Source organism: Triticum urartu, chromosome 7A (genome assembly GCF_056163025.1).
Source record: "Triticum urartu cultivar PI428250 chromosome 7A, HENAU_Tu73, whole genome shotgun sequence".
Classification (NCBI taxonomy): Eukaryota; Viridiplantae; Streptophyta; class Magnoliopsida; order Poales; family Poaceae; genus Triticum; species Triticum urartu.
In genome coordinates this window covers 414027908-414041310 of record NC_141879.1, presented here as the reverse complement: position 1 = coordinate 414041310, position 13403 = coordinate 414027908, and positions in this window count along the sequence as shown.

Here is a 13403-nt window from a genome sequence, read left to right as displayed (position 1 = left end):
TTGGCGCTCGTGGTACACAGGTCTTCGGGCGACGGTAGTGCAAGGCGGCCTTACTAGTCTTGGCAGAAAACATAGCGTGCACAGGAGGCGGACGGCTCCATGTCACCCACGGCTGCGCGGATCTGGGCCACGAGGACGGGGTACAGCGGCGAGGCGACAAGGATGGGATCCGGCGACATGCGGCTCTGGCAGATCGATGGAGGGGCACAAGAAGCAGCTTCCGGCGCAGGGCGCTCGAGGCAACGCCGAAACCAACTGGTGAGGTGGGTGAAGCAGGGCATGACGCAGGGAGGCGCAGGGGTGAGGTGCGGGCGTAGCAAAGGAGGGCGGTGTCAGGCGAGGCTTGCCGTAGCGCACTGGTGGCCGGGGCCAGGCGACATCGCCATGGGAGCAGCTCGGTCAAGCAGGAGCTCGAGACGGGAGAAGGCGCACGAGGCGCGCTTGCTGGATGGAGTAGGGGCGGCGAAGAGGAGTAGAGCATCAGCGCTCGTGCTCAGCGGCGGGGCGGTGACTTCACGGCGTAGACGGAAGGAGAGGGCGACGCGAGGCAGGGGGCGCCGGAGTTGGCCACCAGTGACGGCGCGGGAGGCCTGGCGCGGCGTCCTAGCGAGGCAACGGGGCGGAGGAAGGCCGACGAGGGGGCGCGATGGAGCTCAACGGGCGTGCTCCGGCGGAGATGCTTGAGAGGGGGTGGATGCGGAGGAGAGGAAGGAGCGGTCATCGACCTTCTTGGCTCCGGTGGCGCAGTTCAACGAGGACGAGGTGGAGGTCGGGTGCTGGCGCGCGGAGGGAGATGGGGATCGAGCGCGAGGAGAGGGAGAGGGGGTCAGGCGCTGACGGCACTGGAGGGAAGGAGATGGGGATCGGGAGGGGGTTCGATCGGGTTAGGGTTTAGGTTAAGTGGGGCGGCTGGGCCTTAGAGGCCGGCCCGGTAGAGAAAGAAGTGGCAAGAGGCCTGGCTGGGCAGCTGGGCTGGGCTCTCTCTCTCTCACTCTAAAGAAAAATGAAAACAAAACGGAGAAATAAGAGAAAGAAAAAGAGAGAAGAGAAGGTTAGAGGAAGAATTTGGGCATGTGGTTAATTTTCTTGGAGTCACAAAAATATGCTTGGTCCGAGAAAATGAGAAAGGTCCAGATCGAACAATAAGAATTCAAACTCATTTGAATTTGATTCAAATGGGTTTGAACTAGGACGAGGTTTAGAAGTGACCAAAATGTTGAGATTTTTGGTAGAGCCTCAATAAAAGAGATAAGAATTGTTGGCAAAGTTTGAGGCAAGGAATTGAGATAGAAAATGTATGGAACTTAAACCGCAGGTATGTTATGATGATTCCAAAGATAATGGAATATTTTTAATATAGCTCCTTAATATTGGGAGGATATGTTATAAAGAGACGTCACCATGTGAACTCCCTCGATTTAAATAGATCAAAATCTATGCAATTTACTTAGTTGAGTTTTAAAAATTAAATGACATGATGGCATGAAGACATGATGCAATGCAAAATAAATAGAGCAAACAAAAAGAAACACACGGTGATCATGAAATATATGGAAGTCTTCTGGAGCGTCAGTCTTGGGGCGTTACAACACTCCACCACTACGAGAGGATCTCGTCCCGAGATCTAGAATGGCACCGGGGGAAACGGAAAAGGAAGAGAAGAGGTAAAATTAAGTTGCTTCTTTGACAAACGAGTGAAACCAAAGAACCTTGAGAAGTTGAACAAATTGAAAGAAAGAATGTAATGGAGATGAACGAAGTTGAAAACACTCCGTTAGAAAAGAGGAACAAGGAAGAACAACTTCGGGCAGCACTTCGATTGAAAAGAAAAGGAATTTAATAAGAACTTGGTAAGATGAGAAGATACTTGATGAAATCACAAAACACTGCCTCCGGAACTATTGAATGAATGGAACAGGGGGTAAGAAAAATCTCAGACAACACTTCGGTTGAAAAGAGATGCAAGGCTTGATAAGGCGAAAAGAACTTGAGCAGAATGGCACCACACTCCGGTTAAATGGATAGGCATGAAAAGAACATGATCTTGACAAACAAGATGATGGGTTGAAGAGAGCAACATCACCATGCCTCCAGAACTAAAGAATAGACGATAAATAATTGAAATAAAAGAATGGGGAAGAAAATGCCAAGTTGTGCCACAATTGTGCTTGAAAAGGCATCCTTAGGAGAATGGTCGAATGGAGTTGTTGGAAAACCCAATAGCGAAAAGAATAATCTTGATATGGTCTTTTGGAATATATCTCAAATATATGAGGTGACAACCTGCCACTCACGGGAAAAGAATTGGATTGATATGAACAAGGAGATGAGAAACTTATTTCACCGGAAGTATAATTGAAGAACTTGGGTCATTTATAAGCACCATAGATAGCAACAATCCTTAGGGAAGGCTTTAGATGAAATATAACCCAAGATAGCTCCAACGAAGAGGTTGATGGATTTAAAATATCCCATTCTTAACAACCTGTGAATCATGAAACATGAACTCAACTTATCAAAAATAACATAATACCATCTCAAGAAGATAAGAGAGAACAAATGCACTCCAGATTGCAAGAAGAAGAAAGCTTGAGCTTCTTAGAAGAGAATCTCGATGAAAAACTTGGAGAAGGAATTAAATCCTTGATGAACCATCATGTAGAGCCTCCATGAAGAACTCCGGTAAACAAAGGAATGAAAAGAAAGAGAAGTTGAAAACCCAAGGTGAATCCTTGCAATGATTCGATGGATCTACGCGATGAAATAAATTGAGAGAGCTTGGAACCCTGGAAAACAAAGATGAATAATTGAGATCAAGACTTTTGATGAGGCTTCGGAATAAGGAATTAATCACTTGGATGAAACAAGAATAAGAATTATGTTATGCGTATCCTTCACCAATTTAAATTGATGACAAGCAGCGGATTTGGCATATTACTTATTCTCATAGAAAGGATTAAGAGAGATATCACATAAACTCGAGAAAATCTTCAACGAACCACCGGTAGGATAGAAACAACGAATAAATTGATATGATAACGAATGACGAGAACTATTGAACAAACCACTGTAAGAACTGAAAATGAACGAAGAGAAGATAAAGAAACACCAGGAAAAATTAGCAAATGAATGAAGATGCTTGAGAGAAATTATATATGAGACAACGAAGAGATCATGCAGTGATTAGAGGATATTTGATCGATGCACCGGTAAAATTTAGAGAAAGAGAGATGAAAGCTGAGAATGAAAAAAACCTGAAATCATGGACTCTGGAGAATCAAACTGAGAAGACTCTTGAATTGCTCCGGATAGGTGAAAGAATTCCCACAATCGCAAATAATTATGAGAGGATGGCAACAAGCTAGAATCATGAATCTTGAAGAGAATGGAGCAAAATTTAAGAGAAACTCTTCTTCGGTCTTCAAAATCTAAGAATGACGACGAGAAACACCATCAAATTGTTGAGATACTCTAGGATGAAGAATGGAAAGGTTGAACCAATGATGAGAAGAATTGAAAGATCTAGGAGAAGGGCATTTTACTACTGATAACTCATTCTTACATCAAACTTCGAAAAGAAATTTGAGGATAGCTCCGGGAAAATAAGAAGAGTCAGGTAAGATCCTGGGAAAAGACCTGTGGGTTAGGGCCCACTCAAAAGATACACCGTTGAACGATTACTTGAAAAGAGAGATTGCACCGGTTGAATTAAAAGGCTTAAATGATATAACATCCTCAAAAGAGTTTGAATGAAAGCAGAGTGGTAACATGAATCTTTGAAATATCTTGAGCACTCCGGAACAATTGAATAGCGAGAAGTGAATGATTAAGAATTGCACCGGCATGAGAAAGCATTGAAACGAGGAAAGGATATGATCAACAAAGCTTGACTTGAAACCACCGGAGATGAAAAGAATGAAGAATGACGAACGAGAAGAGCATCTTCATGAGAAACACCGGGTAAAAACATGAAGGAAAAAGAATGGAGAGACTTCTCATGAATAAAAGGATACTTGATTAAGAAATCTGAGTCCTTGAAGAAACAAGGGTGGGAGGGCGGGAAAAACAAAGGCAACTTGGAGACGGATGAAACAAACACCGTTCAGAAGAAACTGATACTTGATCTTGCGGATGTTGAAATGATCGGATCCACTTGAAGAGAAGCACACCGGTGAAAAGGATTGACATGACAAACTAGATGATCGAGAAGGATTAGTATTCACATAGGAATATGAGAGCACCACTTAGACAAGGGATGGAATCAACATTTGACTTCGAAGCAACTCGAATACCACAACTCAAAGCAAAACAAAAGATTGGCTTGCAGAATAAGCCGGAACAAACATATGATAGAGATTTCGTCCGAAGTTTTCGTGGTGGGGCCTACACGGGCTCAATCGTACAACACCATCATGTACAAGGCAGTGCACATGACATACGAAGCGTCCCCGAGTCGGCATAGCCAAGGACTCTTTAAGACACAACGAGATCACTGTAAAACCAACCGTGAATAGGCGGACCACTAGACGTCGAACCCCAATTTCATATCATACATCTGTCCAAAATATATCCTAAGAACTACTTGAATTCCACTTATAAACTCCCAAAATTTTCCGGTTATGCAATCAGGTGTTGGGGATACAGGGGAAGAATAATATCTCACACAAACTAACAAATCCTACGTCCAGCTGTATCCATCCTTCAACACATAACCAAGAAACCTTCGGAAATCATTTACCTCAACCTTCAAAAAGCATCCGTTATACGAGTTATGGCAATACTCCCGAACTCCCGCCCCAGTACTGGGTGGCGTCGTGGTTATCTCACCAACAACTGCATAAAAGAGATTTTCGATGTCGGCGAAACTACTCTCAGGTATTCCAGAACTGCAACGATAAAATTGTGACGACAACACCTCGGAGCTCAACTCCCCGGGACACTGCCACAACCCCTAAATGTTAGGAGGCACCAAGAACAATGTTCTCGTCACAAATCGATCGGAACGATTCCAAGATACCCGCGTGATCCTAATTTTTTTTGTGAAATTTGAGAAGAGAAGGGTCAAAACTCTACGTCAGGATAACTCACCAGAGCGACGAAGGGACTGAGGAGTAAAAAGAAAACCTAACTCTCCGATATATATAATCCTAAATGACACAAAACATTTCTAGACTCACTAACGCCAGCGGTTTGATCAAGCAGGGGGATCCTAAGGTCGGGGAAGGCTCTAATTACCAACTTGTAACGCCCTCGATGCGGCTATATCTCCCACGTGTCGAAGCACGACTTAGAGGCATAACCGCATTGAAAGCAATGTCGTAAGTGAGGTAATCTTCACACAACCCATGTAATACATAAGGGAAAGACATACATAGTTGGCTTACAATCGCCACTTCACACAATACATGAATAAAGCGTTACATCAACCAGATACAATCAAGGTCCGACTACGGAACCAAAATAAAAGAAGACTACCCCAAATGCTACACAGATCCCCGATCGTCCCGACTCGGCTCCACTACTGATCAACTAGAAACGGAACAACACAAAGGACAAGATCTTCAACGAGCTCCTCCTTGAGCTCAGTTGCGTCATCTGCATGGTATCCTTGGCACCTGCAAGCTGGTTTTGGAAGTATCTGTGAGTCACGGGGACTCAACAATCTCACACCCTCGCGATCAAGACTATTTAAGCTTATGGGTAAGGTACAAGGTATGAGGTGGAGCTGCAGCAAGCGACTAGCATATATGGTGGCTAACCTATTCGCAAAAGAGAGCGAGAAGAGAAGGCAAAAGCACGGTCAAACAACTATGATCAACAAGTGATCCTAGAACAACCTACGTCAAACTTTACTCCGACACCGTGTTCACTTCCTGGACTCCGCCGGAAAGAGACCATCACGGTTACACACGCGGTTGATGTATTTTAATTAAGGTCAACTTCAGGTTTACTACAACCGGACGTTAACAAATTCCCATCTGCCCATAACCGCGGGCATGGCTTTTGAAAGTTCAAATCCCTGCAGGGGAGTCCCAACTTAGCCCATCCCAAGCTCTCACGGTCAACGAAGGATATTCCTTCTAGCGGGAATACCCGATCAGGCTCGGAATCCCGGTTACAAGACATTTCGACAATGGTAAAACAAGTCCAGCAACACCGCCCGAATGTGCCGACAAATCCCGATAGGAGCTGCACATATCTCGTTCTCAGGGCACACTCAGATGAGCACAACGTACAACTAAAACCAGCCCTCGAGTTTCCCCGAGGTGGCGCTGCAAGTGGCTCTGTTTGGACCAACACTCAGAGGAGCACTGGCCCGGGGGGTTTAAATAAAGATGACCCTTGAGTCTGCAGAACCCAAGGGAAAGAAAAGGCTAGGTGGCGAATGGTAAAACCAATGTTGGGCATTGCTGGAGGAGTTTTATTCAAGGCGAACTATCAAGGGGTTCCCATTATAACCCAACCGCGTAAGGAACGCAAAATCTGGGAACATAACACCGATATGACGGAAACTAGGGCGGCAAGAGTGGAACAAAACACTAGGCATAAGGCCGAGCCTTCCACCCTTTACCAAGTATATAGATGCATTAATTAAATAAGAGATATTGTGATATCCCAACAAGTAAACATGTTCCAAGAAGGAACAACATCTCCATGTTCCAACAAGGAACAAACTTCAATCTTCACCTGCAACTAACAACGCTATAAGAGGGGCTGAGCAAAGCGGTAACATAGCCAAACAACGGTTTGCTAGGAGAAGGTGGTTAGAGGCTTGGCTTAACAATATGGGAGGCATGATAAGCAAGTGGTAGATATCGCAGCATAGGCATAGCAAAAGAGCAAGCATCTAGCAAGCAAAGATAGAAGTTATTTTGAGGGTATGGTCAGCTTTCCTGAAATCCCTCAAGGAAGAAGAACGAGTCCATGAAGAAGATAAACAGACGTAGTCGAACGAATCCTCACAACATGACGTTCTCGGAACCAACCCGAAGAAGCAACACCGGAAAGGAGCAAACAACATAGTAAACAACCACCACAAAATCATGGCATGATGCACAACTAAGTATGATGCATGTACGGTTTAATGATACATGGCATGTCAAAGTGCACAAGCAATCCTACAAATTAAATGGAGCTCAATATGCAACGAGTTGCATATTGGCAAAACACCACATCAATTATTTAGTTCTCTCTTGGTTATGCACTCAACAATATTACATGTTGGTTAACATGGCAAGAGGTGAGGCATAACAAAACTACACCATCTAAACAATTGAAATGGGGCCGGATATAACAAACAACAAATCCGGTAAATCCCCATATACATTAGCAATTTGAAGCAAATAACAACAATTTTAAACATCTAAAAGTTGTTAACATGATGCGGATGACATGTTCAAGTTTATGCAATTTTTATTAAAATTTGACAAGAGCATTAAGAAGCATTTGTCATCGTGGCGGAAACAAAAGGGGTGCCACGGTAACTCGATTGAGATACCGATGCAAAGGAGAAGTGTGCGGATGCGGGTCATGCGATAAACGGTGGGGTGCTCCCGGTTACCGGGTTCCCACGGGTTAGCGGCAAACGAGGAGGACCGAGCAAGAGACAACTCGGACACAATGCAAACACGAGCATTACATACAGCACACATACGTTCATTCACGGGCGTCGTCTCGATGGTTATACCTTCGAAGCGTGCATTTTCAGGGCGGATCGAGTTCATAGTGGAAGTAGACGTTCTCGCGGCGGTAGTGGAAGTAGTGGCAGACGTTCGTTTTCGGAGAGGTACTTGACGGGTCCGAGGTCTCCGGCGTAGTGGTACACATTAGAGACATACACGTTCCGTAGATGAACTTGGCGTAACCGTGCGGTAGTTGAACTTGGCGCTCGTGGTACACGGGTCTTCGGGCGACGGTAGTGCAAGGCGGCCTTACTAGTCTTGGCAGAAAACATAGCGTGCACAGGAGGCGGACGGCTCCATGTCACCCACGGTTGTGCGGATCTGGGCCACGAGGACGGGGTACAGCGGCAAGGCGACAAGGATGGGATCCGGCGACATGCGGCTCTGGCAGATCGACGGAGGGGCGCGGGAAGCAGCTTCCGGCGCGGGGCGCTCGAGGCATGGCCGAAACCAACCGGCGAGGTGGATGAAGCAGGGCATGACGCAGGGAGGCGCAGGGGTGAGGTGCGGGCATAGCAGAGGAGGGCGGTCTCAGGCGAGGCTTGCCATAGCGCACTGGTGGTCGGGGCCAGGCGGCATCGCCATGGGAGCAGCTCGGTCGAGAAGGAGCTCGAGACGGGAGAAGGCGCATGAGGCGCGCTTCCTGGATGGAGCAGGGGCGGCGAAGAGGAGCAGAGCATCAGCGCTCGTGCTCAGCGGCGGGGCGGCGACTTCGCGGCGTAGACGGAAGCAAAGGGCGATGCGAGGCAGGGGGCGCCGGAGTTGGCCTCCAGTGACGGTGCGGGAGGCCCAGCGCGGCGTCCTGGTGAGGCAACGGCACGGAGGAGGGCCGACGAGGGGGCACGATGAAGCTCAACGGTCGTGCTCCAGCGGAGATGCTTTAGCGGGGGTGGACGCGGAGGAGAGGAAGGAGCGGTCGTCGACCTGCTGGGCTCCGGTGGTGCGGTTCAACGAGGACGAGGTGGAGGTCGGGTGCTCGCGCGCGGAGGGAGATGGGGATCGAGCACGAGGAGAGGGAGAGGGGGTCGGGCGCTGACGGCGCTGGAGGGAAGGAGATGGGGATCGGGAGGGGGTTCGATCGGGTTAGGGTTTAGGTTAAGTGGGGCGGCAGGGCCTTAGAGGCCGTCCCGGTAGAGAATGATGTGGCCAGAGGCCTGGCTGGGCAGCTGGGCTGGGCTCTCTCTCTCACTCTAAAGAAAAATGAAAACAAAACGGAGAAATAAGAGAAAGGAAAAGAGAGAAGAGAAGGTTAGAGGAAGAATTTGGGCATGTGGTTAATTTTCTTGGAGTCACAAAAATATGCTTGGTCCGAGAAAATTAGAAAGGTCCAGATCGGACAATAAGAATTCAAACTCATTTGAATTGGATTCAAATGGGTTTGAACTAGGACGAGGTTTAGAAGTGACCAAAATGTTGAGATTTTTGGTAGAGCCTCAATAAAAGAGATAAGAATTGTTGGCAAAGTTTGAGGCAAGGAATTGAGATAGAAAATGTATGGAACTTAAACCGCAGGTATGTTATGGTGATTCCAAAGATAATGGAATATTTTTAATATAGCTCCCTAATATTGGGAGGATATGTTATAAAGAGAAGTCACCATGTGAACTCCCTCGATTTAAATAGATCAAAATCTATGCAATTTACTTAGTTGAGTTTTAAAAATTAAATGACATGATGGCATGAAGACATGATGCAATGCAAAATAAATAGAGCAAACTAAAAAAACACGGTGATCACGAAATATATGGAAGTCTTCTGGAGCGTCGGTCTTGGGGCGTTACACCAGCGCCCGCTGCAGTGTTATCCTGGCGACCTCCTTCAGGGCAGCACTCCAGGCGGTGGCCTTCCTCGTCGAAGTCCTTGAAGAACAGGACAGAGGCGCCGTCGTATTTGAAGTGGATCACGAGGGCGCCCTCCGCATGGCAGACTCGGGAAATCTTGCCCCAGCCTCGAGTCATGAAGATCTTCCCACAGGCAATGGCTCCAACCTCCACTCTAGTCACTGGGGCGTGCTGCAGCCAAAGTTCGCGAAGGCCCCTCGGTGGCATCTCGGCGGCGAAGAACTACGGGAGGCGTATCCAGGTGCTGAGGGGCATCGCCACCCACAGCACGGACTCGCATGAAGAGTCCGCAGCATGGACCGCTGGGGAGACGGCGTGCGCCTTCGCGGTACGACAACCACGGCCCTAGCACGGGCAGCGCCGCTCACCGCTCCTCCCTCTGGAATCGCCGGCGTGAGCGTACAAGGGCAGCGGGTACCCAGGAGGCGGCCTCTCATACCAAGGCCGCGACACCACCGGCCTCACGACCATCTCGCGGAGATGAGACCTCCTCTTCTTTGGCGGGAGCAGCTCAGGCTCATTCAGGGGAGCCTTTCCCTTCTCTACGGCCGAGAACCTCCGGATCGGCGCCATGTTTGCACAAGCAAGGAGAAGAGCAAGGAAGGAGAAGAAGCGGGAGAGGCAGAGGAAGGATGGGCGACGGGGGCTCCGCCCCCTCCCATTTATACCAGGAGAATGCCAACCAGCGCCCCCCATGATCATAGTTAATGATGGTTTTCCTTGCATGTCGCAGGGACTTGTCAAGTCGGGCAGTTGTCGAGGAAGCATGGGGAAGCGGAGACGCCCATTTCCAATCAACTGCCACGCGTCGACCAAGGCCACCGGCTATTGGGGCCCGCGGCGCTCCACATTTGACCCTTGGCTTCGCCTTGAAGCCAAGCCCAAGCGTGCCTTCGGCCCAGGGGCTATTGTTGGCGTTCTGGGAACAGGAGTCCCCAGACTTGCCTGCCTGCGGCCCACGGTGTGGCTTTGCTAGCAGGCCTATACAACCCATCTTCATCAACAAGGAATTCAAGACCCTCGCGAGGGGCCAAGCCTCGCGAGGCAGCCGACGCAAGACCTCCTCAGGAGCGGCCTCTCCAGGCTAGCTCATGAGGGGCAGAGAGTTCAAGGCCAGGAAAATCTCTCGAGGTTCTTGTGACATGAGCCATGATGAACGAGTCCAGGCGGGCGCCAGGCGGGCACCACCGCGCGCAGCGTCCTTGCTTCCTCTTTGGTGCTAAGGGGGAAAGCGCAGGGACGGAGTACCAATGCATCAAGCAAAGGTTTCCATATTGGTGCAAAGAGACCAGGACCAGAAGTACAGCAAGACGGAGGTCACCGTGGAGCCCAAGACGGCGTCACAACCAGAGCTTTTGGCAGGTGAAGACTGCTTTTGTTAGGATAGATGTACTAGTTGTCCCCTTTCAAATTAGTCGTTGTTGGCTCCCATCTCGCTCAATATTTGGGGAGAGGACCAGGGCCTCTATAAATAGGACTAGCCACCACCGTAGAGAGGGATATCTCATCTTGGACCGGATCCTCACACACACAAGTTCACCAATCACAAGAACACCTCAACCTCAGGAGGCTGCTCTTCCCCTTGTACTGTTCATCCTCATCGCAAGAGGCAATCCACCACCGCCACACTAGAGTAGGGTATTACACCACAACGGTGGCCCGAACCAGTATAAATCTTGTTTCTTCTGTGTCGCGAGTTCGTCGAGTTAGTTCGTAAGATCTTAGCCGATCTAGGACGCGGATCGGTAGGGGGGAAATCTTCGCACGCACCCCAGTGTTTGAACCTTAAGGGTTTTGCCGGAACCCGTGATCCGACAAACTTGCTATTAATCATGCTAATCAATATAAAACGAATGACGATGATAAGAAGGAGATTGAGCATCTAACTAAAGAACTAAATACTCTTAAGTTAGCTCATGAAACTACCTTGGAAAATCATCGAGAGCTTTTAAAGACTCATGAGAAGTTATGCTTTGAAAAGCTCAATCTTGAGCAAGAGCATGGGTTCTTAAAAGCGATCGATGATGATCTTCGCAAGCAAAGTTTTTCTTACATTGCCAAGCGTTTACTCTTGTCTACTTACATGCCACAAGTTAAGTCTAGCAACAAGAGTAAGAAAGATTCTTTTTCCAATAGTAACATTAATCATGCTAAATCCAATGTTGTTGCTTCTAGTAGTTCTCTTGATTGCACTAATGATTCTTTTAGCCAAGTTACACTTGAGAAAGAAAATAACTTATTGAAGGGAATTATAGATAAAGGTGTTTACAAGAGCCTTGCCGGAAGTAAGCAATTTGAAGAAATTGTACGCAAGCAAGGAAGGCACCGGAAGAATCAAGGAATTGGTTTTGAACGAAGGTTCAATGCCAATCGAGTTGAGTGGGAAGAAGATCAATACCCCAAGAAGAAGTTTGTTCCTCAACAAGAGAAGTATGATCCTACTTCTTTCCAAGGAACACAAGCTCAAGATGATCTTCCACCATAAGACCACAAGCAAAAAGGCAAGGGCAAGCTTTAAGAGGAGATTGATGCATTTGAAGAAGCTCACAAGGCCTTGGTCAAGTGGGTTCCCATGACTACATCAAGTTGCACTTCATCAAGTACAACTACAACTCCAAGGATTCCCATCAAGATGGTGTCAATCCCAAAGAAAAATAACTAGAGAGTTCTTGAGGGTGACTCCGCCCGCAAACTTCACTCATATCTTTTGGCAAGAACATGTGCAAACAACTTCCATATCTTGCACTAGTTCAAGGAGTCACAAACCCTCTTGTTGGTAAGACAAGGGGCAAGGTAACATAATGCTTTCATGGACATCATCTTATGTGAACATCACTCTATGTCTATGGATATCCTTGTTTGTTCCTTGTGGGACTAACCCATGTAGGTATTGAAAGTGCAACTCACTCAAATGGGTTGCTCCAAATGATCTACATCAACATTGAGCATCTACATCTTCAACACCTACATGAAGTCATCATCGACAAAACCCAAGGTTAGTTCATCCCTCTTAGGGGGGATATCATATCTAGGGGGAGCTTTACTCTAATCAATTGAGCTAAAGCAACTCTAATGGTGTGAACACAACAATGCTTTATGTAAAAGTGGCAACCCCACTTGTGCTTAAACGATGTGTATGACCTACGATCAAATGTCCTCATTTGACTCCTCAGGTAATATACTCATATATAGATGACCTAGTCATCGCCAATTGCTTGATAGATGCTAGAATGTTTGTGCATGCTTTGCCACATATTTCATTTGCCATTTTATTATGTGAGCATGTTGGTTGCATATTTTACTCATTCATGGACATCCACTTGTTGTTTTGATTGTTTGGTGTTTTTCTCTTTTGCCTAGTGGATGGACAAGAATGCTTAAGAACCCCCTCTAGCTATCTATGCTTTTCTCATCACAAACTCTATTCATGCTACATTACAAAGTTTGATCAAGTCAAATTCGAACCACTCTGTGTGAGGAGCACTCGGAGTCCCCGATTCATCATAGACTTAAACTTCCAAAACCTCTTTGTACATTTCGGTATGACCGAGCCATCCACTTCGGTCACACCGAGTTCACTAAGTTGATCTAGGTTTTCCATCTCGGTGCAACCGATTTGAACTTTTCTGTCACACCGAGTTGCAGTAACCGCTTGCGATTCTGCATCTCGGTGCCACCGAGTTGTTCAACTCGATCACACCGACAGGGTCAGGATATATAAACCCACGGGTGAGATTTTAGAAATTTCTTCAAAACCTCTCAGCCTGCGTGTGTCCTGCTCTGCCTCCTCAGGTCTCCGGTTCGTCTCCTTGCTACCAGCGACCTCCCGCCGCTGGTTTCCGTCGCCGTCAACGGATTTATGCTCCGCCGTTGCCGCCAT